Source organism: Balaenoptera physalus, assembly GCF_965194825.1.
Source record: "Balaenoptera physalus genome assembly, chromosome: 15".
NCBI lineage: Eukaryota > Metazoa > Chordata > Mammalia > Artiodactyla > Balaenopteridae > Balaenoptera > Balaenoptera physalus.
In genome coordinates, this window is record NC_138894.1 from 28633611 (window position 1) to 28660382 (window position 26772).

Sequence of the window (26772 nt, forward strand, 5' to 3'; positions counted from 1 at the left end):
CCACCCAGGTTCCAAATTACCGTCTTAAAGCCTGTGATTGCCCCTTGTCTTTATCAAGTGGGCCTTGCATCACATCCACAGGAGCTATTATCAACAGCCCATCAATAGACGTTTAGGTCAACCATCACTACCGTAGCCACAGGAAGTGCCGTCCACCTTCCCGAGTAGACCAGGATGGCACTCTGTGGGTTTCTTCAAGAGGGCGGTTTCTGATGACACTAGTATAGTCCTAGAATCTCTTCACTCGGTAGTAGATAAACTATCTTGGCTATCATTCTCTCGTCGAATCCTGCTGAGTGCAGCAGAACCAAGAGTTCACCAGGGGAACCCTCAGGAGACAGGAACTTTCCTTAAGACGCTAAGCACTAGAAGCAAGAGGGTCAAACTTTTTTTGGTTCCACCCGCTGCAGGGAACACCTACTTTCTGGTGCCTCTCTAGGTATTCCCAAGTACAATAAAACATGTAAGAGTACAAAAGTCCACTTAGTGTGAACATGCCTGTCCCGACACTCTGAAAGACATTGAGTACACTTTTACTTTGGGACAAAGAGCTGAGCACAGTTGTGCATATCTCTGTGGATCCAGAAATCTTGCAGCTGTCTCCAAACATTCTCCACCTGCTGCACATTTCTCCATGAGATTTCAGGGAGAAAAATCACTGTGCATGACACAGCCCTGGTGTCGGTTCTAAGAGACAGCAAATGGTACTAATGAGACACCTGCCTTCCCATGCCCTTCTGAATGGCTTTCACTGCAAGGTGCTTTTGAAACAAAAGTGCATAAGGTGGCTAAATTCTGATGTGTGGAGATGGCAGTAGTACAATCCCTCAAACAATGTACCAGCAGCTGTAACTTGGGCCTGAAACTATAGACTCAGAACCAACACTGAGTCTCCAGTCTCCTTCCTGTGCCTAGTGAGAAACGTGGACTTTTCCTCTTCTGAGGCTATTCCTCTTATGCTAGTGGTCCACGTTTCTGGAAAGAGTTAATAACAGGTCTCTGAAGTCAGGAATGTCTTTCCCGTTTGAAGAGGACACTTGGCTCAGCGTACCCTCCTCCTAGGGATCAAGAATCATGTCCTTCCCATTTAGGGCACCCAGGCTCCCAATTACCATCTTAGAGCCTATGATTGCCCCTTGTCTTTAGCAAGTGGGCCTGGCATCACATCCACAGGAGCAATTACCAGAGTCCATCAATAGAAGTTTTGGTCAACCATCACATCCGTAGCCACAGTAAGTGACGTCCTCCTTCCCGAGTAGACCAGGATGGCACTGCGTGGGTTTCTTCAAGAGGGCGGTTTCTGATGACTCTAGTATAGTCCTAGAATCCCTTCACTCGGTATTCGGTAAAATGTCTTGGCTACCATTCTCTCCTCGAATCCTGCTGAGTGCAGCAGAACAAAGAGTTCACCCAGGGGAACCTCGGGAGAGAGGAACTTTCCTTAAGACGCCAAGCACTAGAAGCAAGAGGGTCGAACTTCTTTTGGTTCCACCTGCTGCAGGGAACCCCTACTTTCTGGTGCCTCTCTAGCTATTCCCTAGTACAATAAAACATGTAAGAGTACAAAAATCTGCTTAGTGTGAACATGCCTGCCCCAACACTCTGAAAGATATTGAGTACACTTTTATTTTTAGACACAGAGCTGAGCACAGTTGTGTATATATCTGTGGATCTAGAAAACTTGCAGCTGTCTCCAAACATTCTTCGCCTGCTGCACATTTCTCCATGAGATTCCCATGGAGAAAAATCACTGTGCATGGCATTGCCCTGGTTTCGGTTGAAAGAGACACCTACTGTTACTAATGAGACACCTGCCTTCCCATGCCCTTCTGTACGGCTTTCACTGCAAAGTGCCCTTGGAACAAAGTGCTTTATGCAGCCAAAGTATGAGGTGTGGAGATGGCAGTAATACAATCCCTCAAACAATTTACCAGCAGCCATACCTTGGGCCCAAAACTAGGTACCTGGAACCAACAATGTGTCTCCAGTGTCCTTCCTGTTCCTAGTGAGAAACTTGGACTTTTCCTCTCCAGAAGCCATTCCATTAGGCTAGTGTTCCACGTTTCTGTAAAAGGTCAATAAAACGTCTCGGAAGTCAGGAATGTGTTTCCCCTTTGAAAAGCACACTTTGCTGATCGTACACTTGCCTTAGGGGAAAGCCTCATATCCTTCCCATAGAGGCCTCCCAGGTTCCAAATTACTGTCGAAGACCTGTGATTACCCCATGTCTTTAGCAGGTGGGTCTGGCATCACATTCACGGGAGCAAATACCAACAGCCCATCCATAGGATTTTAGGACAACAGTCACTACTGCCACAGCAAGTGTACTTCTCCTTCACGAGAAGGCTGGAATGGCACCATGTGTGTTTCTTCACAAGGGCGGTTTCTGAGGACTCTTGTCCTGGAATCTCTTCAATCGGCAGCAAGTAAAAGTTCTTGGCTATCATTCTCTCATCAAATCCTGCTGTGTGGAGCAGAACCACAAGTTCACCAAGGGGAAATCTCGGGTGACTGGACCTTTCCTTAAAACACTACGCACTAGGGCTTCCCTGGTGGCGCAGTGGTTGAGAATCTGCCTGCCAATGCAGGGCAGACGGGTTCGAGCCCTGGTCTGGGAAGATCCCACATGCCATGGAGCAACTGGGCCCATGAGCCACAATTACTGAGCCTGCGCGTCTGGAGACTGTGCTCTGCAACAGGAGAGGCCGCAATAGTGAGAGGCCCGCGCACGGCGATGAAGAGTGGCCCCTGCTTGCCACAACTAGAGAGAGCCCTCACACAGAAACGGAGACCCGACACAGCCATAAAATAAAAACAAAACAAAACAAAACAAAACACTATGCACTAGAGGCAAAGGGTAGAACTTTTTTCAGTTTGACTTGCGTCAGGGAACCCCTATATTCTAGTGCCTCTCTAGGTATTCCCGATATACAAAAACATGAAAGAGCACAAAAGTTCACTTATTGTGAACAAGCCTGTCCCAATACTCTGAAAAACATCGAGAACACATTTACTTTGGAAAACAGAGCCGAGTAGAGTTCTGCTTACCTCCGTGGATCCAGAAATCTTGCAGCTGTCTCCAACAATTCTCCACCTGCAGCATGGTTCTCCATGAGATTCCCACGGAGAAAAATCCCTGTGCATGGCATTTCCCTGGTGTTAGTTGCAAGAGACACCTACTGTTACTAATGAGACACCTGCCTTCCCATGCCTTTCTGAAAGCCTTTCAATGCAAGGTACCCTTTGAAGGAAGTGCTTAAGGCACCTAAAGTCTGAAGTGTGGAGACTCCAGTAGTAGAAGTCCCTCAAACAATTTACCAGCAGCCATACCTTGGGCCCAAGACTATGTACTCAGAACCAACACTGTTTCTCCAGTGTCCTCCCTGTGCCTAGTGAAACGTGGACTTTTCCTCTCTCGAGGCCATTCCTCTTATGCTAGTGTTCCACGTTTCTTGAAAAAGTCAATAACAGGTCTCAGAAGTCAGGAATGTCTTTCCCTATGAAAAGCACATATTGTTGAGCATACACTCGCCCTAAGGTTCAAGCCTCATGTCCTTCCCATATACTCTTTGAGGCTCCAAATTACTGTCTAAGAGCCTGTGACTCCCCCTTGTATTTAGCAAGTGGGCATGGCTCCACCTTCACTGGAGCAATTACCAACAGACCATCAATAGATGTTTAGGACAACAGTCACTACAGTCGCTGCAGCAAGTGTAGACCTCCTACCCGAGAAGTCCATGATGGCACTGTGTATGTTTCTTCACGAGTGCGGTTTCTGACGACCCTTGTATAGTCCTTGAATCTCTTCACTCAGCAGCAACTAAAAGGTCTTGTCTAACATTCTCTTGTCAAATCCTGCTGTGTGGAGCAGAAATACAAGTTCACCCAGGGGTACCCTCTGGAGACAGGACCTTTCCTTAAGACACTAAGGAGTAGAGCAAAGAAGGTGGAACACTTTTTGGTTTGACATGATGCAGAGAATCCCCACTTTTTGGTGCCTATCTAGGTATTCACGAGTACACTAAAACATGAAAGATCACAAAATTCCACTTAGTGTGAACAAGCCTGTCCCAACACACTGAGAGACATTGAGACAGACCACTTTCACTTTGGAACACAGAGCTGATCACAGTTGTGCGTACCTCCATGAAGTCAGAAATCCTGAAGCTGTCTCCACCATTCACTGCCTGCTGCACGTTTCTCCATGAGATTCCAAGGTAGAAAAATCACTGTGCATGACATTGCAATGGTGTCGCTTGAAAGAGACACCTACTGCTACTAATGAGACACCTGCCTTCCCCTGCCCTCCTGTATGGCTTTCACTGCAAAGTACCCTTGGAACACATTGCTTAAGGCAGCTAAACTCTGAGGTGTGGTGATGGCAGTAGTAGAAGTCCCTCATACAGTTTACAGTGGCCTACCATGGGCCCGAAATATGCACTCTTAACCAACACTGTGCTTCCTGTGTCCTTCCTGTGCCTAGTTTGAAACTTAGACTTTTCAATTTCTGAGGCCATTCCTCTTATGCTAGTGTTCCACGTTCCTGTAATAAGTCAATAACCGTTCTCAGAAATGTCTTTCCCCTTTGAAAAACACACTATGCTGTTCATATCCTCGCCCTAGGGATCAAGCCTCTTGTCCTTCTCATATAGGCCTCCAAAGATCCAAATTACCATCTAAGAGTCTGTGATTCCCCCTTGTCTTTAGCAAGTGGACCTGGCATCACATTGACAGGAGCACTTACCAACAGCCCATCAATAGGAGTTTAGCACAACAGTCGCTACAGTCATTGCATCAAGTGTAGTCCTCATTCCCAAGAAGGCCGGGATGGCACTGTGAGTGTTTCATCACTAGGGTAGTTTCTGAGGATTCTTTCATAGTCCTAGAAACTCTTCACTCGGCAACAAGCAAAAGGCCTTTGCTACCATTCTCTTGTTGAATAGTGCTGTGTGGAGCACAATTACAAGTTCAGCCACAGAAACCCTTGGGAGACAGGAACTTTCCTTAAGACACTAAGTATTAGAGCCAATAAGGTGGAACATTTTTCAGTTCACCTGATCCAGGGAACGCCTACTTTCTGGGTCTCTCTAGGTATTCCCGAGTACACTAAAACACGGAAGAGCACAAAAGTCCGCTCAGTGTGAACAAGCCTGTCCCAACACTCTGAAAGACATTAAGATCACTTTTACTATGGAACACAGAGCAGATCAGAGTTGTATGGACCTCCGTGGATCCAGATAATTCGTAGATATCTCCAACCATTAACCACCTGCTGCACGTCCCTCTATGCCAAGGAGAAACTCACATTAGATGCAGCCTCGAAAATGTACAGTTTTTCCCTGAACACTACTAGGCTTTAGGAAGGTGCAAGGACACGTAGACCTATGTAGTACATTATGTTGCATAGGCCATTCACACAATGCAGAACTCCCTGGGTACAAAATTATTCTGGGAATGTGCCAGAGTGCTCCTTGGGTCTCTTTTCATTCGTTGGAAACTACACGTACTTGGGCAGTGCTCAACTTTCAATTAGGACCTTATGAGAAAAGACATACTTCCCAACTGGAAAGAAGGATTGTTGCAGCCTCACAGCTGCCTTAAATACAGTGTTGTTGTCACTCTTCTCTTGCGTGCTGGAATGCCTCTTGTAGGAAAGGTGAGCTTTCCTGAGAGAAATAGGGTGTTTACACTTCCTTGCATGAAGCACCCCAGAGAACCCTTAAAGGGAGAACGACACTGCCCTCTAGGCTAAAATAAGGTCCAGGTATTGCTTCCACAAGTTTAGGCATACAGCATTTTCCATGAAAACTTAGTCAAAGTAGTGCCTTCACGCTAGTGTGCTTTTCAGGAATCCTAGGACTCCCACGTCCTCACCACTTCCCATGGAAGAACACTGCGTCCCTAATATCTCTTCTTGGGTGATCTAACAACATTCAGTGACCTAGGACCTCTGGTCCATCTCTCTGAATGAGGAGTGAAAGGTGACGCACTGCTTTCTTCATTGCATAGCTAGATGGCTGCGCTTTCCAAAGTCCTCCTGAACACAGTTCTAGCAGGTCTTTTAGGTGTGAGGCCAGTGGCTCCCAGTCCTGCACCAGGGCTGCAATGAAAAACACTCTGCTTAGGGTTCATACTGTGAACACTTACCTGCCGTCTCTCTATGCCAAACAGAGAGTCGACATTAGATGCAGCCTAACAAAGGGACAGTTTTCCCCTGAAACACCAACTAGCCTTTTGTAAGCTGCAAGGACGTCTAGGCCTAACCTAGGCCAGTAAGTCCGTCACACCCATCACCCCATGCACAATTGCCTTTCTACAAGTTTTATCAGGGAAGGACCAGGGTGCGGCTTGAGTCTCTTTGCCTTTGTCAGAAACTACACATAATGAGCTGTGTTCAAGTTAGATATGGGTGACATGAGAAAAGCATTATTTTCCCAACTGGAAAACAGGATACATGTGGCCTCAAAGTGGCCTGAGAAAGTGTTGTTGCCTGTCTTTTCTTCAAAGATAGAACGCCTATGTGAGGAAAGGGGAGGTTTCCTAGAGAAATAGTGTTTCCTATACGTAGCAGGAGGCATCCCAAAGCCCTCTTTACACAAAGGGAAAATTACACTGTCCACAAGGCTCAAATGGACATTCAGGTATTCCATCTACGAATTGACACGTGCAGAGGTTTAACATGAACCCTTAGGCAAAGTAGTGCATTAACGCTAGTATGCTTTTCCTAGGATTCCTGCATCCTCATCATATCCCATGGGAGAACACGGAGTACCGAATGACTCTTCTTGGTCGACTGAGCAGCATTGCACTACATAGGGCCTCCAGATCATCTCTTTGAAAGCAGAGTGAAAGGCAACCCACTGGATAGTTAGATGGTCAAAGTTTTCAAGAGTCCTCCTGAACACAGTTCTAGCAGGTCGTAGGTGTATTGACAGTGGCCCTGTGTTGGGCCTGAGCTGCAATGAAAACACTCTTTGCTTAGTGTTCATTCTGGGTACACTTACCTGATTCCCTATAAGCCAAGCAGAAACTCGACATTAGATGCAGCCTTTAAAATGTACATTTTCCCTCTGAACACTACCAGGATTTGGGAAGGTGCCATGACACGTAGACCTACTTAGCGCATTAAGTAGGGTAGACCATTCACACAATGCAGGACTCCCTGGGTACAAAATAATTCCAGGAAGGTGACAGACTGCTCCTTATGTCTCCTTTCATTCATTGGAAACTACACGTAATTGGGCAGTGTTCAATTTGAGACTGGGAATTATAAGAAAAGTAGTACTTCCCAGCTGAAAAGAAGGATCGTTGCAGCCTCAAAGCTACCTGAAATACAGTGCTGTTGCCGGTCTTCTCTTGTGTGCTGGAATACCACTTGGAGGAACGGGGAGTTTTCCTGAGAGAAATAGGGTGCTTCCACTTCCTTGCATGAGGCATCCCAGAGCCGCCATTACCTAAAGGGAAAACGAGACTGCCTGCCAGGCTCATAGTAAGGTCCAGGTATTGCATTCACAAACTTAGGCATGTAGAATTTTCCATGAAAATCTGGTCCATGTAGTGCCTTCACGCTAGGGGGCATTTCAGGACTGCTAGGATTCCCAGGTCCTCAGCACTTCCCATGGAAGAACACTGCATCCCGAATGTCTCTTCTTGGGTTACCTAACAATATTCAGGGACCTAGGGCCTCCGGATCATCTCTCTTAATGAGGAGTGAAAGGTGACGCACTGCTTACTTTGTTGCATAGCTAGATGACCAAGCTTTCCAAATTCCTCCTGAACACAGTTCTAGGTCTTTTAGGTGTTAGGCCAGTGGCTCCCAGTGCTGAACCAGGCCTGCAATGAAAAAACACTGTACTAAGGGTTCATATTGGGAAACCTTACCTGCCATCTCTCTATGCCAAGCAGAGAGTCGACTTTTGATGCATCGTGACAAAAGGAGACTTTTCCCCTGAAACACCAACTAGCCTTTTGTAGGATGCAAGGACGTCTAGGCCTACCCTAGGGCAGTAAGTCCAGCATGCCACTCACCCAAGACAGAACTGCCTTGGTACAAAAGTTTTATCAGGGACGGCCAGGGTGCTGCTGGAGTCTCTTTGCCTTTTTCAGAAACTGCATATAATATGCTGTGTTCAAGTTTGATATTGGTGACCTAATGAGAAAAGCACTATTTTCCTCACTAGAAAGCAGGATACTTGCGACCTCAAAGTTGCCTGACAAACAGTGTTGTTGCCTGTACTCTCTTCACAGCTAGAATGCCTATGTGAGGAAGAGGGAGACTTCCTAGAGAAACAGAGTGTTTCCTGTGCCTTGCAGGAGGCATCACAGAGCCCTCTTTACACATAGGAAAATCTAGGCCTGTCCACAAGGTAACAAAGTAACGTTCAGGTATTCCATCCACGAATTGACGCGTGCAGAGGTTTTCCATGTACTCTTGGGCAAGTAGTGCATGAACGCTAGTATGCTATTCCTACAACACCTGCGTCCTCACCATGTCCCACGGAAGAACACTGCATACAGGATCACTCTTCTTGGCTGACTGTGCAGCATTATGCTACCTAGGTCATCCGGATCACCTCTTTGAAAGCAGAGTGAAAGGCAACTCACTGCTCTCTTCTCTGGATAACTCGATGTCCAAAGCATTCAAGAGACCTCTCAAACACAGCTCTAGCCGGTCTTAGGTGTAATGCCTGTGGCTCTCAGTGCAGAGCGTGAGCTGCAATGAAAACACTCTTTGCTTAGTGTCCATTCTGGGTACACTTACTTACCTGACCTCTCTCTATGTCATGCAGAAACTCGATCTTACCTGAAGCCTTGAAAATTTACATTTCCCCCGAACACTTCAAGGCTTTGGAAAGGCGCCAGGACACGGAGAGCTAACTAGCGCATTAAGTCACATAGGCCATTCACACAATGCAGAACTCTCTGGGTACAAAATTATTCCAGGAAGGCTCCAGAATGCTCCTTCAGTCTCTTTTGCCTCTTTGGAAACTACACGTATTTGGGCAGTGTTCAAATTTGAGATTTGGAACTTATGAGAAAAGTAGTACTTCCCAGCTGGAAAGAAGGATTGTTGCAGCCTCAAAGCTGCCTGAAATACAGTGCTGTTGCCAGTCTTCTGTTGCGTGTTGGAACGCCCCTTTTAGGAAGGGGAGTTTTCTTGAGAGAAACAGGGTGTTTACATTTCCTTACCTGAGGCATCAAGGAGCCCCCTTTACCTAAAGGGATAATGACACTGCCCACCAGTCTCAAAGTAAGGTCTAGGCATTGAATTCACAAGGTTAGGCATGCAGCATTTTCCATGAAAAGGTAGTCCAAATACTGCCTTCATGCTAGTGTGCTTTTCAGGATTCCTAGGATTCCCACATCCTCAGCACGTCCCATAGAAGAACACTAAACCCCTAATGTCCCTTCTTGGGCGATCTAACAGCATTCAGGGACCTAGGGACTCCAGATCATCCCTCTGAATGAGGTGAAAGGCTCACTGCTTTCTTCGTTGCATAGTTAGATGGCCGAGCTTTCCAAAGTCCTCCTGAACACAGCTGTAGCAGGTCTATTAGTTGTAAGGCCTGTGGCTCCCAGCACTGAACCAGCGCTGCAATGAAAAAACACTCTACTTAGGGTTCACTTTGGAAACCCTTACCTGCCATCTCTCTAGGCCAAGCAGAAAGTCAACTTTCGGTGCAACTGGGCAAAGGGAGTTTTCACCTGAAACACAAACTTGCCTTTTGTAGGGTGCAAGGACGTCTAGGCATAACTTAGGGTTGTAAGCCCATCACGGCACTTCCCCATGCAGAACTGTCTTGGTACAAAACTTTTATCAGGGACGGAGAGGGTGTTGCTGGATTCTCTTCGCCTTTGTCAGAAACTACACATAATACGTTGTGTTCAAGTTTGATACTGGTGACCTAATGAGAAAAGCACTATTTTCCCCCACTGAAAAGCAGGATACTTGAGGCTTCAAAGTTGCCTGAGAAACAGTGTTGTTGCCTGTCTTCTCTTCACAGCTAGAATGCCTATGTGAGGAAAAGGGAGGGTTCTTAGAGAAACAGATTGTTTCCTTGCCTTGCAGGAGGCATCCCAGAGCCCTCTGTACACAAAGGGAAAACTAGACCTGTCATCAAGGTAACAAAGTAACGATCAGGTATTCCATCCACGAATTGATGCGTGCAGAGGTTTTCCACGAACCCTTAAGAAAAGTAGTGCATTAATGCTGGTATGCATTTCCTAAAGACTCCTGCGTCTTCACCAATTCCCATGGAAGAATACTGCGTAGTGGATGAGTCTTCTTGGCCTACTGAGCAGCATCCCACTTCCTAGGCACTCCGGATCATCTCTTTGAAAGCAGAGTGAAAGGCAACCCATTCCTTTCTTCTCCAGATAGCTAGATGGCAAAAGCTTCCAAGAGACCTCCCGAACACAGTTCCACCAGGTCTTAGGTGTAATGACTGATGCTCTAGGTGCTGAGAATGAGCTGCAATGAAAACACTCTTTGCTTAGTGTTAATTCTGGATACACTTACATAATTGACTACTCCCTATGCCAATGAGAAACTTGACATGAGATGCCACGTTGAAAATGAACAGTTTCTCCCTGAACAATCCTAGGGTTTGGGAAGGTGCGAGGACACGTAGACTTACCTAGCACATTGGCACGTAGGCCATTCACACAATACAGAATTCCCTGGTTACAAACTTATTCCAGGCAGGTGCCAGAGAGCTCCTTCAGTCTCTCCTTGCTGATTGGAAACTACAAGTACTTGGGCAGAGTTCCCCGTTGGGATTGGGACCTTATGAGAAAAGTAGTACTTCCCACCGGGAAAGAAATCATTGCAGCCACAAAGCTGCCTAAAATACAGTGCTGCTGCCAGTTTTCTGTTGCTTCTTGGAATGCCCCTCCTAAGAAAAGGGCGTTTTGCTGAAAGCAATAGGGTGCTTCCAGTTCCTTGCATGAGGCATCCCAAAGGCGCCAGTACCTAAAGGGAAAACGAGACTGCCAGCCAGGCTCATAGCAAGATCCAGGTATTGCATTCACAAGGTAAGGCATGCAGCATTTCCCATGAAAAAGTAGTCCATGTAGTGTCTATACGTTAGTGGGCATTTCAGGAATCTTAGGACACTCACGTCCTCAGCACTTCACATGGTAGAACATTGCGACCCGAATGTCTCTTCCTGGGCCTTAACAACATTCAGGGATCCTGGGCCTCTGGATCATCTCTCTTAATGTGGAGTGAAAGGCGACACACTGTTTTCTTCATCAGGTAGCTAGATGTCCGAGCCTTCTAAAATCTTCCCGAACACAGGCCCAGCAGGTCTTTTAGGTGTACGGCCTAATGAGGGGCCAGAGGGGCCCAGCAATGAACCAGGGCTGCAATGAAGAAACACTCTCCTTAGGGTTCATGTTGGGAACACTTACTTGCCATCTCTCTATGCCAAGCAGACAGTTGACATTCGAAGCAGCCTGACAAAGGCACAGTTTTCCCCTGAAACACCGACTAGCCTTTTATAAGGTGTACGAACGTTGAGGCCTAACGTAGGGCAGTAAGTTGTCACGCCACTCGCCCCATGCTGGACCTTGGTACCAAGTTTTAACAGAGAAGGACAGGGTGCTGCTTGAGACTCTGCCTTTGTCAGAAACTACACGTAATATGCAGTGTGCAACTTGGATATTGGTGACCTAGTGAGAAAAGCACTATTTTCCCCCCCTGAAAAGCAGGATACTTGCAGCGTCATAGTTACCTGAGAAACAGTGTCGTTCCCTGTCTTCTCTTCACAGCTGGAATGCCTATGTAGGAGAAAAGAGAGAGTTCCTAGAGAAATAGAGTGTGTCCTGTGCCTTGCAGGAGGCATCCCAGAGGGCTAATTGCCAAAGAGAAACCTAAACCTCTCCACAAGTTTCAAAGTATCGTTCAGATATTCCATTCACGAATTGAGACGTGCAGAGGTTTTCCATTTACTTTTGGGCAAGTAGTTCAGGAACGCTAGTATGCTTTTCCTACGGGCCCTGCATCCTCACCAGTTCCCACGGGAGAACACTGCGTACAGGATCACTGTTCTTGGCTGACTGCGCAGCAGGACACTACCTAGGGCCTCCGGATCACCTCTTTGAAAGCAGAGTGAAAGGCAACCCTCTGCTTTCTTCTCCAGGTAGATAGATGTCCAAAGAATTCAAGAGACCTCCTGAACACAGCTGTAGCGAGTGTTAGCTGTAATGCCAGTGGCTCTCAGTGCAGAGCGTGAGCTGCAATGAAAACAGTCTTTTCTTAGTGTCCATTCTGAGTACAATTACTTACCTGACCTCTCTCTACACCACGCAGAAACTCGACATTACATGCTGTCTTGAAAATATATAGTATCTCCTGAACACTACTATGCTTAGAGAAGGTGCGAGGACACGTAACCTACCCAAAGCCTTAAGTCCCATAGACCATTCACACTTTGCACAACTCCCTGGTTCAAAATTAATCCGGGAAGTTGCCAGAGTGCTCCTTGGGTCTCTTTACACTCGTTAGAAACTACACGTACTTGGGCAGTGTTGAACTTTGGGATTGGCAATGTATGCAAATAGTAGCACTTCCCAGCTGTAAAGAAGGATCACTACAGCCTCAAAGCTGTCTGAAATATAGTGCTGCTGCCAGTCTTTTGTCCTGGAATGCACCTCTTAGAAAAGGGGCGCTTTCCTGTGAGCAATAGGGTGGTTCCAGTTCCTTACATGAGGCAGCCCAAAGGTGCCAATACCTAAAGGGAAAACGACATTGCCAGCCAAGCACATAGTAAGGTCCATGCATTGCATCCACAAGATTAGGCATGGAGCATTTTCCATGAAAACGTAGTCTAAGTAGCGCCTTCAAGCTAGTGTGCTTTTCAGGAATCCTAGGACTTCCACGTCCTCACCACTTCCCATGGAAGAACACTGCATCCTGAATCTCTCTTCTTGGGCTACCTAACAACATTCAGAGACCTAGGACCTCTCCAGATCGTCACTCTGAATGAGGAGTGAAAGGCGACACACTGCTTTCTTCATTGCATGGATAGATGGCCGAGCTTTCCAAAGTCAACCCATACACAGCTCTAGCAGGTCTTTTACGTGTAAGGACAGTGGCTCCCAGTGCTGAACCAGGACTGCAATGAAAGAACACTCTGCATAGTGTTCATACTGGGAACCTTACCTTCCGTCTCTGTATGCCAAGCAGACAGTCGACTTTCAATGCAGTCTGACAAATGGAGAGTTTTCCTCTGAAACACCCACTAGCCTTTGTAAGGGGCAAGGACGTCTAGGCTTATCACAAGGCAGAAAATACGTCACGTTACTAGCCCCATGCAGAACTGCCTTGGTACGAAATTTTAACTGGGAAGGACAGGGTGCTGCTTGAGACTCTTTGCCTTTCTCAGAAACTACACGTAATATGCAGTGTGCAACTTTGATATTGGTAACCTAGTGAGAAAAGCACTATCATCCCCACTGGAGAGCAGGATACTGGCGGCGTCAAAGTTTCCTGAGGAATAGTGTTGCTGCCTGTGTTGTCTTCACTTCTAGAATGCCGTTGTGGAGAAAAGAGAGAGTTCCTCTAGAAACAGAGCATATACTGTGCCTTCCAGGAGGCATCCCAGAGCCCACATTGCCAAAGGGAAAGCTAGACCTCTCCACAAGTTTCAAAGTATCATTCAGATATTATATCTACGAACTGAGGCGTGCAGAGGTTTTCCATTTACTTTTGGGCAAGTAGTGCAGGAACTCTGGTATGCTTTTCCTACAGCACCTGCGTCCTCACCGTGAGCCAGGAAAGAACACTGCGTACAGGATCACTCTTCTTGGCTGACTGCACAGCATTATGCTACCCTAGGCCTCCGGATCACCTCTTTGAAAGCAGAGTGAAAGGCAAGCCTCTGCTTTCTTCTCCAGATATCTAGATTGCCAAAGCATTCAAGGGACCTCTGGAACACAGTTCCAGCAGGTCTTAGGTGTAATGCCAGTGGCTCTCAGTACAGAGCGTGAGTTGCAATGAAAACACTCTTTTCTTAGAGTCCGTTCTGGGTACACTTACTTACCTGACCTCTCTCTACACCATGCAGAAACTAGACATTACATGCAGTCTTGAAAGTGTATAGTTTCCCCTGAAACCTACTAGGGTTAGAGAAGGTGCGAGGACACATAACCTACCTAACGTCTTAACTCCCGTAGACCATTCACACGTTGCACAACTCCCTGGTTCAAAATTAATCCGGGAAGGTTCCAGAGTGCTCCTGCGGTCTCCTTTCGCTCACTGGAAACTAAACGTACATGGGCAGTTTTGAAATTTGGGATTGGGAACGTATGCGAATACTAGCAATTACCAGCTGTAAAGAAGGATCGCTGCAGCCTCAAAGCTGCCTGAAATACAGTGCTGCTGCCAGTCTTACGTGTTGGAATTCCCTGTTAGGAAAAGGACGTTTTCCTGAGAGCAATAGGGTGATTGCAGTTCCTTGCATGAGGCATCCCAAAGGCGCCATACCTAAAGGGAACACGACACTGCCAGGCAGGCTAATAGCGTGGTCTATGTATTACATCCACAAGATTAGGCATGCAGCATTTCCCATGAAAATGTAGTGCATGTAGTGCCTTCACGCTAGTGAGCTTTTCAGGACTTCTAGGACTCATGCGTCCTCAGCACCTCCCATGGAAAACACTGCGTCCCGAACCTCTCTTCCTGGGCGACTTCACAACATGCAGGGACTTTGGGCCTCCGGATCATCTCTCTTAATGCAGAGAGAAAGGTGACACACTGCTTTCTTCGTTGGATAGCTAGATATCCGAGCTTTCTAAAGGCCACATGAACACAGGTGCAGCAGGGCTTTTAGGTGTATGGCCAGTGGCTCCCATCACTGAACCTGGGCTGCAATGAAGAAACACTCTCCTTTGGGTGTATATTGGGAACCCTTACTTGCCATCTCTCTATGCCAAGCAGACAGTTGACTTTCGAAGCAGCCTGACAAAGGCACAGTTTTCCCCTGAAACACCAACTAGCCTTTTATAAGGTGTACGGAGGTCGAGGCCTATCCCACGGCCGTAAGTACGTCACGCTACTCGCCCTATGCAGAGCTGCCTTGGTACGAAATTTTAACTTGGAAGGACAGGGTGCTGCTTCAGACTCTTTGACTTTGTCAGAAACTACACGTAATATTCAGTGTGCAACTTTGATATTGGTGACGTAGTGGGAAAAGCACTATTTTCCCCACTGGAGAGCAGGATACTTGCAGTCTCATAGTTTCCTGAGGAATAGTGTTGCTGCCTGTGTTGTCTTCACTTCTACAATTCATTTGTGTAGAAAAGAGAGAGTTCCTAAAGAAACAGAATGTGTTCTCTGCCTTGCATGAGGCATCCCAAAGCCCTCATTGCCAAAGGGAAAGCTAGATCTCTCCACAAGGTTCAAAGTATCATTCAGATATTCCATCACTGAATTCAGCTGTGCATATGTTTTCCATTTACTTTTGGGCAAGGAGTGCAGGAACTCTAGTATGCTTTTCCTAAGGCACCTGCATCCTCACCATGTCCCAGGGAAGAACACTGCATACAGGATCACTCTTCTTGGCTGACTGTGCAGCATTACACTCCCTAAGGCCTTCGGATCACCTCTTTGACAGCAGGGTGAAAGGCAAGCCTCTGCTTTCTTCTCCAGGTAGCTAGATGGCCAAAGCATTCAAGAGACCTCCGGAGCACATCTCCAGCAGGTCTTAGGTGTAATGCCAGTCAGTGGCTCTCAGTGCAGAGTGTGAGCTGCAATGAAAACACTTTTCTTAGTGTCCGTTCTGGGTACACATATTTACCTGACCTCTCTCTACACCACGCAGAAACTAGACATAACATACATTCTTCAAAATGTATAGTTTCCCCTAAACACTACTATGCTTAGAGAAGGTGCGAGGACACCTAACCTACCTAATGTCTTAAGTCCCGTAGACCATTCACACGTTGCACAACTCCCTGGTTCAAAATTAAACCGGAAAGTTGCCAGAGTGCTCCTTCTGTCTTTTTTAACTGACTGGAAACTAAACGTACCTGGGCAGTTTTGAACTTTGGGATTGGGAACGTATGCGAATAGTAGCACTTACCAGCTGTAAAGAAGGATCGCTGCAGCCTCAAAGCTGCCTGAAATACAGTGCTGCTGCCAGTCTTACGTGTTGGAATGCCCCTGTTAGGAAAAGGGCGTTTTCCTGAGAGCAATAGGGTGATTGCAGTTCCTTGCATGAGGCATCAAAATGGCGCCAATACCTAAAGGGAACACGACACTGCCAGGCAGGCTCATAGTGAGGTCCATGTATTGCATCCACAAGATTAGGCGTGCAGCATTTCCCATGAAAATGTAGTGCATGTAGTGTCTTCACGCTAGTGAGCTTTTCAGGACTTCTAGGACTCATGCGTCCTCAGCATATCCCATGGAAAACACTGCGTCCCAAACCTCTCTTCCTGGGCGACTTCACAACATTCAGGGACCTTGGGCCTCCGGATCATCTCTCTTAATGCAGAGAGAAAGGCGACACACTGCTTTCTTCGTTGGATAACTAGATGTCTGAGCTTTCTAAAGGCCACCTGAACGCAGGTCCAGCAGGGCTTTTAGGTGTATGGCCAGTGGCTCCTATCACTGAACCTGGGCTGCAATGAAGAAACACTCTCCTTAGGGTGTATATTGGGAACCCCTACTTGCCATCTCTCTATGCCAAGCAGACAGTTGACTTTTGAAGCAGCCTGACAAAGGCACAGTTTTCCCTTGAAACACCAACTAGCTTGTATAAGGTGTACGGACATCGAGGCCTACCCCAAGGCAGTAAGTACGTCACGCCACTCGCCCCATGCAGAACTGCTTTGGTACGAACTTTTAACAGGGAATGACAGGGTGCAGCTTGAGATTCTTTGCCTTTGTCAGAAACTACACATAATATGCAGTGTGCAACTTTGATATTGGTGACCTAGGGAGAAAAGCACTGTTTTCCCCACTGGAGAGCAGGATACTTGCAGCGTCAAAGTTTCCTGAGAAACAGTGTTGTTGCCTGTCTTCTCTTCACAGGTAGAATGCCTTTGCGGAGAAAAGAGAGAGTTCCTCTAGAAAGAGAGCGTGTCCTGTGCCTTCCAGTAGGCATCTCAGAGCCCACATTGCCAAAGGGAAAGCTAGACCTCTCCACAAGTTTCAATGTATCGTTCAGATATTCCATCCACGAATTGAGGCGTGCAGAGGTTTTCCATTTACTTTTAGGCAAGTAGTGCAGGATCTCTGGTATGCTTTTCCTACAGCACCTGCATCCTAACAGTGTCCCAGGAAAGAACACTGCGTACAGGATCACTCTTCTTGGCTGACTGCACATCATTATCCTCCCTAAGGCCTCGGGATCACCTCTTTGAAAGCAGAGTGAAAGGCAACCCTCTGCTTTCTTCTCCAGATATCTAGATGGCCAAAGCATTCAAGGGACCTCCAGAACACAGCTCTAGCAGGTCTTAGGTGTAATGCCAGTGGCTCTCAGTGCAGAGCGTGAGCTGCAATGAAAACACTCTTTTCTTAGTGTCCGTTTTGAGTACACTTACTTACCTGACCTCTCTCTATGCCACGCAGATACTAGACATTACATGCAGTCTTGAAAATGTATAGTTTCCCCTGAAGACTACTACGCTTAGGGGAGGTGCAAGGACACGTAACCTACCGAAAGTCTTAAGTCCCATAGACCATTCACACATTGCACAACTCCCTGGTTCAAAATTAAACCGGGAAAGTGCCAGAGTGCTCCTTCGGTCTCTTTTTGCTCGCCTGAAACTAAACGTACTAGGGCAGTTTTGAAGTTTCGGATTCGGAATCTATGCGAATAGTTGCACTTCTCAGCAATAAAGAAGGACAGCCTCAGCCTCAAAGCTGCCGGAAATACAGGGCTGCTGTCAATCTTACGTGCTGGAAGGCCCCTGTTAGGAAATTGGCGTTTTCCTGAGAGCGATAGGGTGCTTGCAGTGCCTTGCATGAAGAGTCCCAAAGGCGCCAAGACCTAAAGGGAACACGACACTGCCAGGCAGCCTCATAGGAGTGTCCATGTATTGCATCCATAAGATTATGTATCAACTGCAAATTTGAGCACTCACTGGGTACTTAATATTAAAAAATGATATTAAGGAATAAAAGTCCTATATTTTAAATATACACACCAAAATTGTATACGTGTAATTACATGTTGTCTCAGAGCTGCTTCAAGATAATATGGAATAGGGTGAAACACGTGGGGGTATAGATAAAACATGACAGCCATCAGTTGGTAAATATTAAAGCTGGATGAGTTCATGTGTATACAAGGAACACTCACAGTATTTTGTATGCTTTTGTATATGTTTAAAATTTGTGATAATTGTTTAAAAACAAGACGACACTATAGAAAACAGTTTGGCAGTTTCTCAAAGGTTAAACGTAGAGCTACCATATGATCCAACAACTCTGCTACTACCTACACTGCACATCTAAAAGAACTGAAAGCAGGGATTTGATCAAATATCTGTACACCAATGATCATAGCAGCATGATTCACAATAGCTACAAGTGGAAACAACCCAAGTGTCAATCAACCGATGAATAACAAAATATGGCATATACACACAATGGGATTTATTAAGCCAAAGAAGGAATGGCATTTTGTTACATGCTATAACATGGATGAACCTTGAAAACATTGTTTACTGAAATAAGCCAGACATAGAAGGACAAATATTGTAGATTCCACTCACACGAGGTACCTAGAATAGGCAAATTCATAGAGACAGAAAATAGAATAGAGGTTACTAAGGGCTGGTGGGAGGGAAAATGGGGTTGTTACTGTTTGATGGTTACAGAGTTTTCGTTGAGGATGATGAAAAAGTTTTGGTTATACACAGTGGTGATGGTTATACAACACTGTGGCTGTATTGAATGCCACTGAATGGCATATTTATAAATGGTTAAAATAAATATTATTTATGTATATTTTACCACAATAAAAAAAAAAGAGGAATAACTGAGTTGAAATTTCAATTCTTCCTTTTCCGAGAGTCAGTTTCATCGTCTGTAAAATTAGTAATTGTAGTTGTCTATCCTCTGAGCTAAGTGCAGAGTAAGCACTCAGTAGGAGAGATCAGTACTACTTCCACTTCAACAGCAAAGGACTGTTGTGAAGATTAACTAAGTCAATGGATAGGAAAGAACTTTCTAAATGGCAAACTGCTATACAAATATTAACAAACATTTGGTGTTACTGTCTCCCAAGGCCATGGAACAGGTCAGAAGAAGGATAATTCTTTTGCACTCGTATATTCTACATGGGCCAAGAGAATATATGGGTTTCTGTATTGTATCAGAAGGTATTAGAAAACGAAGGCATAAAACTTAGAGAACAATTGTCTTTTACCGTGATGCTTAAACATGCTCAGGCAACTGCTTAAAATAAGTGCTCAAGACATAATGGTCATACCTGTCTTTCCTTTTAGGCTACTACTCTTCTTACTAAAAGTTTATTTCATTTTAAAAATATAGAACATGGAAGCTTACAGAATTTCTTAAGCATATCTAGAACCTACTGCCAAATACTATAGTTCAATTCATATCTTTAATCTCATTTTGAAACAGCAATTCGAAATGTGTATTTAAGGAAACCACTAGCTTCCCTTTTTGAACCCATGAAAGAAGGCAAGGATTCACCTTAGCATAAGATGATAACTACTGAATTACTATGAATTATTACAGTATCAGAAAGAAGGTCATTTTCAATTACCGGTTCCATTTACCTCTGGCTTATAATAGCGGCGAGTATATGTTAAGTCAATAATCAGCCCAAGTTCTTCATTCTGGTCTTGGACTTTGTTTAAAAAGATCCAAGGGGGAAAAACATTCTTCTGGAGCAAGATTCTTTTCAAAACTCTGTCAGAGAGAATAAAATAAGAAAGAACATGTGTTTAAAATCCTTTATGATATTATCCATTTATTCAAACCCTGTGATGCTAACATATGAGATTCAAAGTAAAGTTTCCTCCTCTGGAATTTACAAGCGATATTCCAATCCTTTCTTCCAGAGAGATTAGACGGAAGAAAATAAGCTCACTTCTATATATTTATTTCTATGTTTGTTTATTTCATGTTGGTCTCCTAAAGAGACTGTAAACTCCCAGAAGGCAGGGACCACATCAATTTTGCCTACCACTGTATTGCCAGCTCCAAGCAGAGTGCCTGTAAATAGACACATAAATAAATACTTCTTGAATATCTACATATATGAAGGATGGCTTTCACTGCTAAATATTCTTTTATGTATTTGGCTTATTTATGTACTCTGTTCCATTGATCTGTTTGGTTATTCAACTGCCAGCAACACACTTTTTTTTTTAAATTAGTAGACTAGTTTTAGAGCAGTTTTAGATTCACAGCAAAACTGAGCAAAAAGTACACAGTTCCCACTTATACCCTCTCTCCTTCATCCCACACAACCTTCCCCACTATCAACATGCCATACCAGTCTGCTTCATTTGTGAGAATTCATGAACCAACACTGACACATTATTATCAATCAAAGTCCATAGTTTATTGCATTCATGGTACAAGTGACTGACTATTTCTTTATTTCTAGTACAGTCATCCCCAAACATCTACATACTGAGATATATATTACTTTCTTACAAATTACTTTATTCTTTATTTATAGTTAGGGCATTACATTGTTTTGTGGGGTTTTTTTTGTTTTAAATTAAGTACAAAAGTAGGTTGTATTTATCTATGAATTCCATTTCTGGATAGTAAAGGAAGATTTAAAAAGTATTTGCTATATAAAGGGAAAATGGAGTACGACGGGTTTCAGAGCCAGGGCTCTATATGGTGAATTCAGATTTCTGGACGAATACGGTATTAACGTTCGCTTACCTGTATTAAAGGAACTTTGAAAGCAATGAAACGAGTCCCAGGCATCCGCTGTCCAACTGGGAGATAGTCTTTCCACCTATTGATATCTTTTTTGTTAGGCAAATTTTATGTTAGGCTGTCTCCCTGCATAGGATGAAGGCGCCATGAAAATGGAAATCATATCCCTCTATAGTAGGTCCCTCTTCTTTCTGCTTTGCATTTTGCTGCTCCATTTATTCAACCCCACCTAGTAATAACCTATATTTCCCTTGTTCCTGTTTTCCCATCTTGAAAACAGATAAAAGGCAACCAAACAACGCAAAGGTCTCAACAAATAAGGGATATCCAAAACCAGAGATGGCCAGAACTTCTGTATCCCTGATAAAACCTAGCCTGGTGTTGAATACTACGGTATCCTTAATACATGCGTGTTGACTGAAATAGTTTAAACTCAATTCTTCCACTTCACAGTTTATTTTTAGTCCTCATACAAAACCTGATAATAAAATTCCTTAATGCTAGGAATCACAGTGAAAAATAATATCTGAACTGACTTCTGTCACATGAGTTAGAACTAAGGTTAATTCAGTGTATCTGAAACATAGAAAGTGAGGGCAAAAGTGGCACAAGATGGGGCTAGAGAAGCAGAGAGGATTCTAGACCACGCAGAGTCTTAAAGGCCAACAGTGTATTTTCTATTCTCAAAACAATGTTTGTGAGCGATGTTTATGAGCAATGTTCCAACTTGCTTTGAAGGTGTCTTGTGTGAAAAATGGATTCGAAGGAAACAAGATATATGGACACTAGTTAGGACCTAATCGCAACAGACAGGCAAGTTCAGGATTAGGATATTGGGCAAGAGCTGACAGATTCCAAATAAATTCTGGAGATAAACTGAAGCGGTCTTAATAGGGTATGAGATGGAGGAAAGGAAGGTCTTAGGGAATTAAAGGGTTTACTGCACACATGAGCAAAGTCTCAAAATTAATCATTTGAAAGTACAGAGGTAGATCTCTCAAATGACACCGGTTAGGAAGCAACAGTAAGCCCTTTAGAATTCCTAGAGACAACACAAATCAACTGTTTCGATGGAAAATTCGGCGGGATCGGTGCGTTTTTTCACTCAAACTTAGTTTCAGTTCCTATTACTCACATTTTCTGTGCCAAAACAACACAGCTTGAGGAATTGAAGGGGATTCCATTTTGGTAATTAAGGAGTGTCCCCAACACTGACAGTCGCATCTTAAAAAGCACTCCCTCTGCATTTTACCCGAGGAGCAATGGCCAGAGTTCCCTTTGAAAACGATGGGGAGAAATCAGAACATCACACACTGTCCCTTTCAGCTACTGTGAACTGAGCCGCGAGATGACCAATACCCCCTGGCACAGCGCTGACCGGCCAGCGCGCGGGGGCAACAGGGACAGGAGACAGCACAAGAGACGAAGCCCAGGCCCAGGGGCCAAGGTGTATTACCTTCCCGGGTTGTGCTTTCCGCCCTTCCTCTTGGCCGACGAACGTCCGGAAAAGCCGCGACCCTGACCCCAGCGCCCGCGGCCATGCTGCCACTGGCTCATGTGACCCCAAACCTGCCGCCCACCCAACGCCAAGAGTGCCAAAGTCGCCAACCCGGCACCCCCGGTGCCAGCACAAGGCCCCGAACCACAGGCGCCTAGACACGAGCCCACGCAGCTCGCGGACCTCCTTCTACTGCGCATGCGCCACCGCCCGTCCACATGACGTCATCACGCCGGCCGACACAGACGCTTGATTAGTAAAGAGGACTCTCATGCCTGCAATTCCCTCCTTAGCCGAAGGCGGCTAGCAGACGTCCATTAGTTCGTGGGTGTAACCTTCAGGATTCCAATAGTACAGGACACGGAAAGTTGTCCCACTCTCCCAGTTTCTTGTGTGGTTCTTTCAGATATTTCCCAAGTGCTTACATTCACACTTACTGTATCTTGTATGGAAGTATTTGTACCTAATGGATATCCTGTATTTTATAGAAGAGCAGCATACTATATACATAGTCTACAATCTGTCTTGGATAGTGATTTTCCCAATTTTTGTGTACATCCATCCTATGCTCTTTAATAGCTGCGTAACATTACATAATTTACATGACCAGTCCAATATTGATGCACTTTTAGTTGTTTTCAATTTGGGGGTTTTTTGTTTGTTTTTTGTTTTTGTCCTCTGTTACAGATAGGCTGCAATGTGAACCTCTTTATACACGTGTAGAGCTATATATAAATTTCTAGACATAGAATTTCTGGAATGAAAGAGATGCAAACTTAAAATATTGAAAGATTTTCAATCAATCTAATCTGCCTAATCAACCTTCACAAATATTCTATCAACTTATCCTCCACTCACAGTGACACATTTATTGGGTTTCTATTATGTGCCTGGTATCATGCTGGAGCTTGACTGTATGTATTTACATTTTAGACAATACCAAAAAATGCCTGAGAGAGATGAGAGTGGAGCTCAAGTATAACATTTCCTCACAGTATCAGGCATAGGGATCTGTATCTGTTAGAAAAACTATGAATCCTGCCACAAGTGGACAGCAAAGAACAGCATGTCCTACAGTAGGTCTGAGGGTATAATAGCATACTAAATTCCATTGTTATTTATACTAACAAATGTTTTTTGTTAGTTTTACTTTTTAGTTTCTAATTTCTGAAAGTAGCTTACATACATATACACTGTTAGTAATCTTCACAACCATTTGAGCTGGGTAAACTGAGTCAGGAAGGTCAGAATTTTTGAATGAATGAATGAGTAAAAAGATCACTAGCTTTAATGTATCTGGGACAGTCATAGTCTAACCAAGTTTAAATCCACAAGCATTTATTTACAATTCTGAAAACTTCCACATAATTAAAAATGGGACAATATTAGTAAATCACTATTTGGATAAAGAAAAGATACAAGTTAGCACAACATAGTTTACAAACTTAAATTAGGCACATTCAATTTGGTGCTAAATCATAAAATACTCTTTTGCAATTTATGAAAAATATCCAATAGGCATGGAATGGCCAAAAAGTACAAATGATACAGATATCTATAGACATGACAGTGTACAAATGGTGACATAAATCTACCAGAAACTAGAAAATCTATGTTGGTCTTATAGTTCCAGCTGGCTAAAAGATACAGGCTTTGGGTGGGAACACAAAAAAATCCAGACCTGGCCATAACAGGGTTTCCAGAAAGTATGGCAACTAGCAAAGAGTAGGCCTCTGGAAGGGAGTGGGTCCAACATGAGCTAAAACAATGCCTTAATGGGTATGTAGTATGCTGGGATGGAAAATATAGGAGCAAGGGATATTTGGAGAATCAGATAGCTAAGCATTTGACACTAACAAAATCTACCAGTATCTGATAGGGCCTCAGGTACCATGCAAGGGTTTCAGGGATTCCAGTATTGAATTAAATCAAAATGTGACAATGGGAAGAATTAAGGAGAGCCTCAGGGGTAGAGGAACTGGGTATGTTACACCAAGACATGTCTCAGTTAACCTGATGGGTTCAAAATGCAGGAAGTGGGTATACGGGACAAGACAATACCCTAACTGTAAGAATAAAGGTTGAGGTCAGGGTAGGGCTTGATGTTCCTAAGTGTTGAAATAGAGCTCTTTAGTTTCTTCCTCCTACATGTAAGATACTTCTAGAGGTTAAGATGATACTGAGCCTGCAAGCTAAAGTTAAATGGCTGGAACTAGGGAGAGAAAATAAGTTACATAGGCTCGGAACCAGGAAAAGCCTAACTAAGGGTTTGCCTAAATAGAATTGAATGTTGGAACTGAATATTTTAATATGTAAACATTTTACTGATGCCAAAATTTGTCTTACCACACTTCCCCCAATCTCACACCACCCGCCGTGACCTGCAGTAGCTATGGGTCCCTTGATTTCCATGGAAATACAGAGAAAAGAGACACTGATCTGGCTTGCAGGTATTTAGGAAGTTGTTAGCCTCACATCACATACTAGTATCATGTAAGTAGGCCGTCTGAAGTATGAAGCTTAGGGGAAAAACCTTGAAGGAAACTTAAAAGCTTAAGCCACACCTCTATACTACACCACCTTTCACAATTTCTTCTCAGATGAGCATCATCCCCATCGGTGAAAAAACTCATATCTCATGATAGGAAAAACAGGCCTAAAAATTAAATGTGTGTCTTTGGAGGTCCCATCTAGGCGATATCTTCCTGGTACCGGAAAAGTCCCCAGGAAGATCAATCTTTGCACCCCTGAAAGCTTACCACCAAGGAAAATGACTAGGTCCGTAGATTTCCTCCCTCAAACCAGCTTACCTCACACATAAATCATTAGCAACTCAGCCCTTACTCACATTATCGCAGTCACAAGAGTGGTTAGGGAGAAAAGCACTAACCAGGGGAACTAAAACAGAGGCAATCCAGGCCAAGTTGGGCTGATGGCAGATATCTGCTCCTTACGCTTGGGTGCATAATGCGACTCACCACAATGCCTTTTTCACAGACCCTTTTTAAAGTTTCTCCACAAAATCCAACAGCTCAAGTTAATTCATGATGCTTCAAGGTAAACAATCGTCAAGAGAAAAACATGCAATATGTCTTACAATGTTGGATTCCTTACAAATAGGACAAGGAAATAACCATGTAGACAAAACCAGAGCATTTTAAAACATCTGTATTCTACAAACATACCAGTGAATGCTATAAATAAGGTAATATGACATAAAACAAAATGAAAAATATATGTAAGACTGTTCTCTTTAGTGTACAGAATTCATGGCAGTTGCTGCACTATCTAGCTACTTAAATATATCTAAATGTATAACTGTCTGTTCTGGTAATACAAAATGAGGTCCAAGTGTGTCAACTTGTTTCCCACAGAAACCAAAAAATCTACATGAATCTCTTTTCTCCTGTGCCCTTTCACCTTACCTGCTCCCAATTCTCCACGAATGTCCTCTTCTTTCTCTAATTATTCTCCCCTTCATTTTGCTTGGCCTTGCACCCAAGCATGCAAGACAGAGAACCCTAGAGGTCCAAGATTCTAGAGTGGCTGTTTGCAAGGGGGAGGAGATTACAGTAACTGCCACACTGTATATACTTCTGTGCAAAGAAAAAGGGACAGTATGCCGAATGTCTCTCACATATAAAAAGAGCTGGATGACAGGATACCTGTGTGGCCCAAGGAACTAGAGGTAGCAAATTATGGGCAAAAGAATTGCATCCAAAGGCTGGAAAAGGAAAGGTTTGCAACCAGCTCTGTCTCCTAGCTCTCTGGTATTTGCTTCCAATGGGCAGAGTCTATTTTGTGAAGCATCAAGCACTGAAAAGAAGACTCCTGCTGCTGGAAGTTGACAGGAAGTAACATCCATGAGGGGAAGAATGCAAGATCAAGGCTTATCCTAGAAACAATGCCTATAATGAAAAAAAAAAAAAATAGAAAGAGGAAGAGAAATGTAACTCCCTCTTGTTTTCCACAATGGTTGCACCATTGTATATTCCCACCAACACGACACAAGGGTCTCAGTTTCTCCACATCTTCACCATTTTTTATTTTCTCTCTCTTTTTTTTTTTGTTTTTGATAGCAGCCATCCTGATGAGTGTGAGGTGATGTCTCATTGTAGTTTTTTTTTAATTGTTTCTACAGTAGGTCCTTGTTGGTTATCTATTTTATTTTATTAATTTATTTTTAAAATATTTATTTATTTATTTGGCTACACTGGGTCTTAGTTGCGGCATGCAGGATCCTTTATTTGTGGCTTGTGAACTCTTAGTTGAGGCATGTGGGATCTAGTTCCCTCAGCAGGGATTGAACCTGGGCCCCCTGCATTAGCAGCACAGAGTCTTAACCACTGGACAACCAGGGAACTCCCTCATTGTAGTTCTGATTTGCATTTTT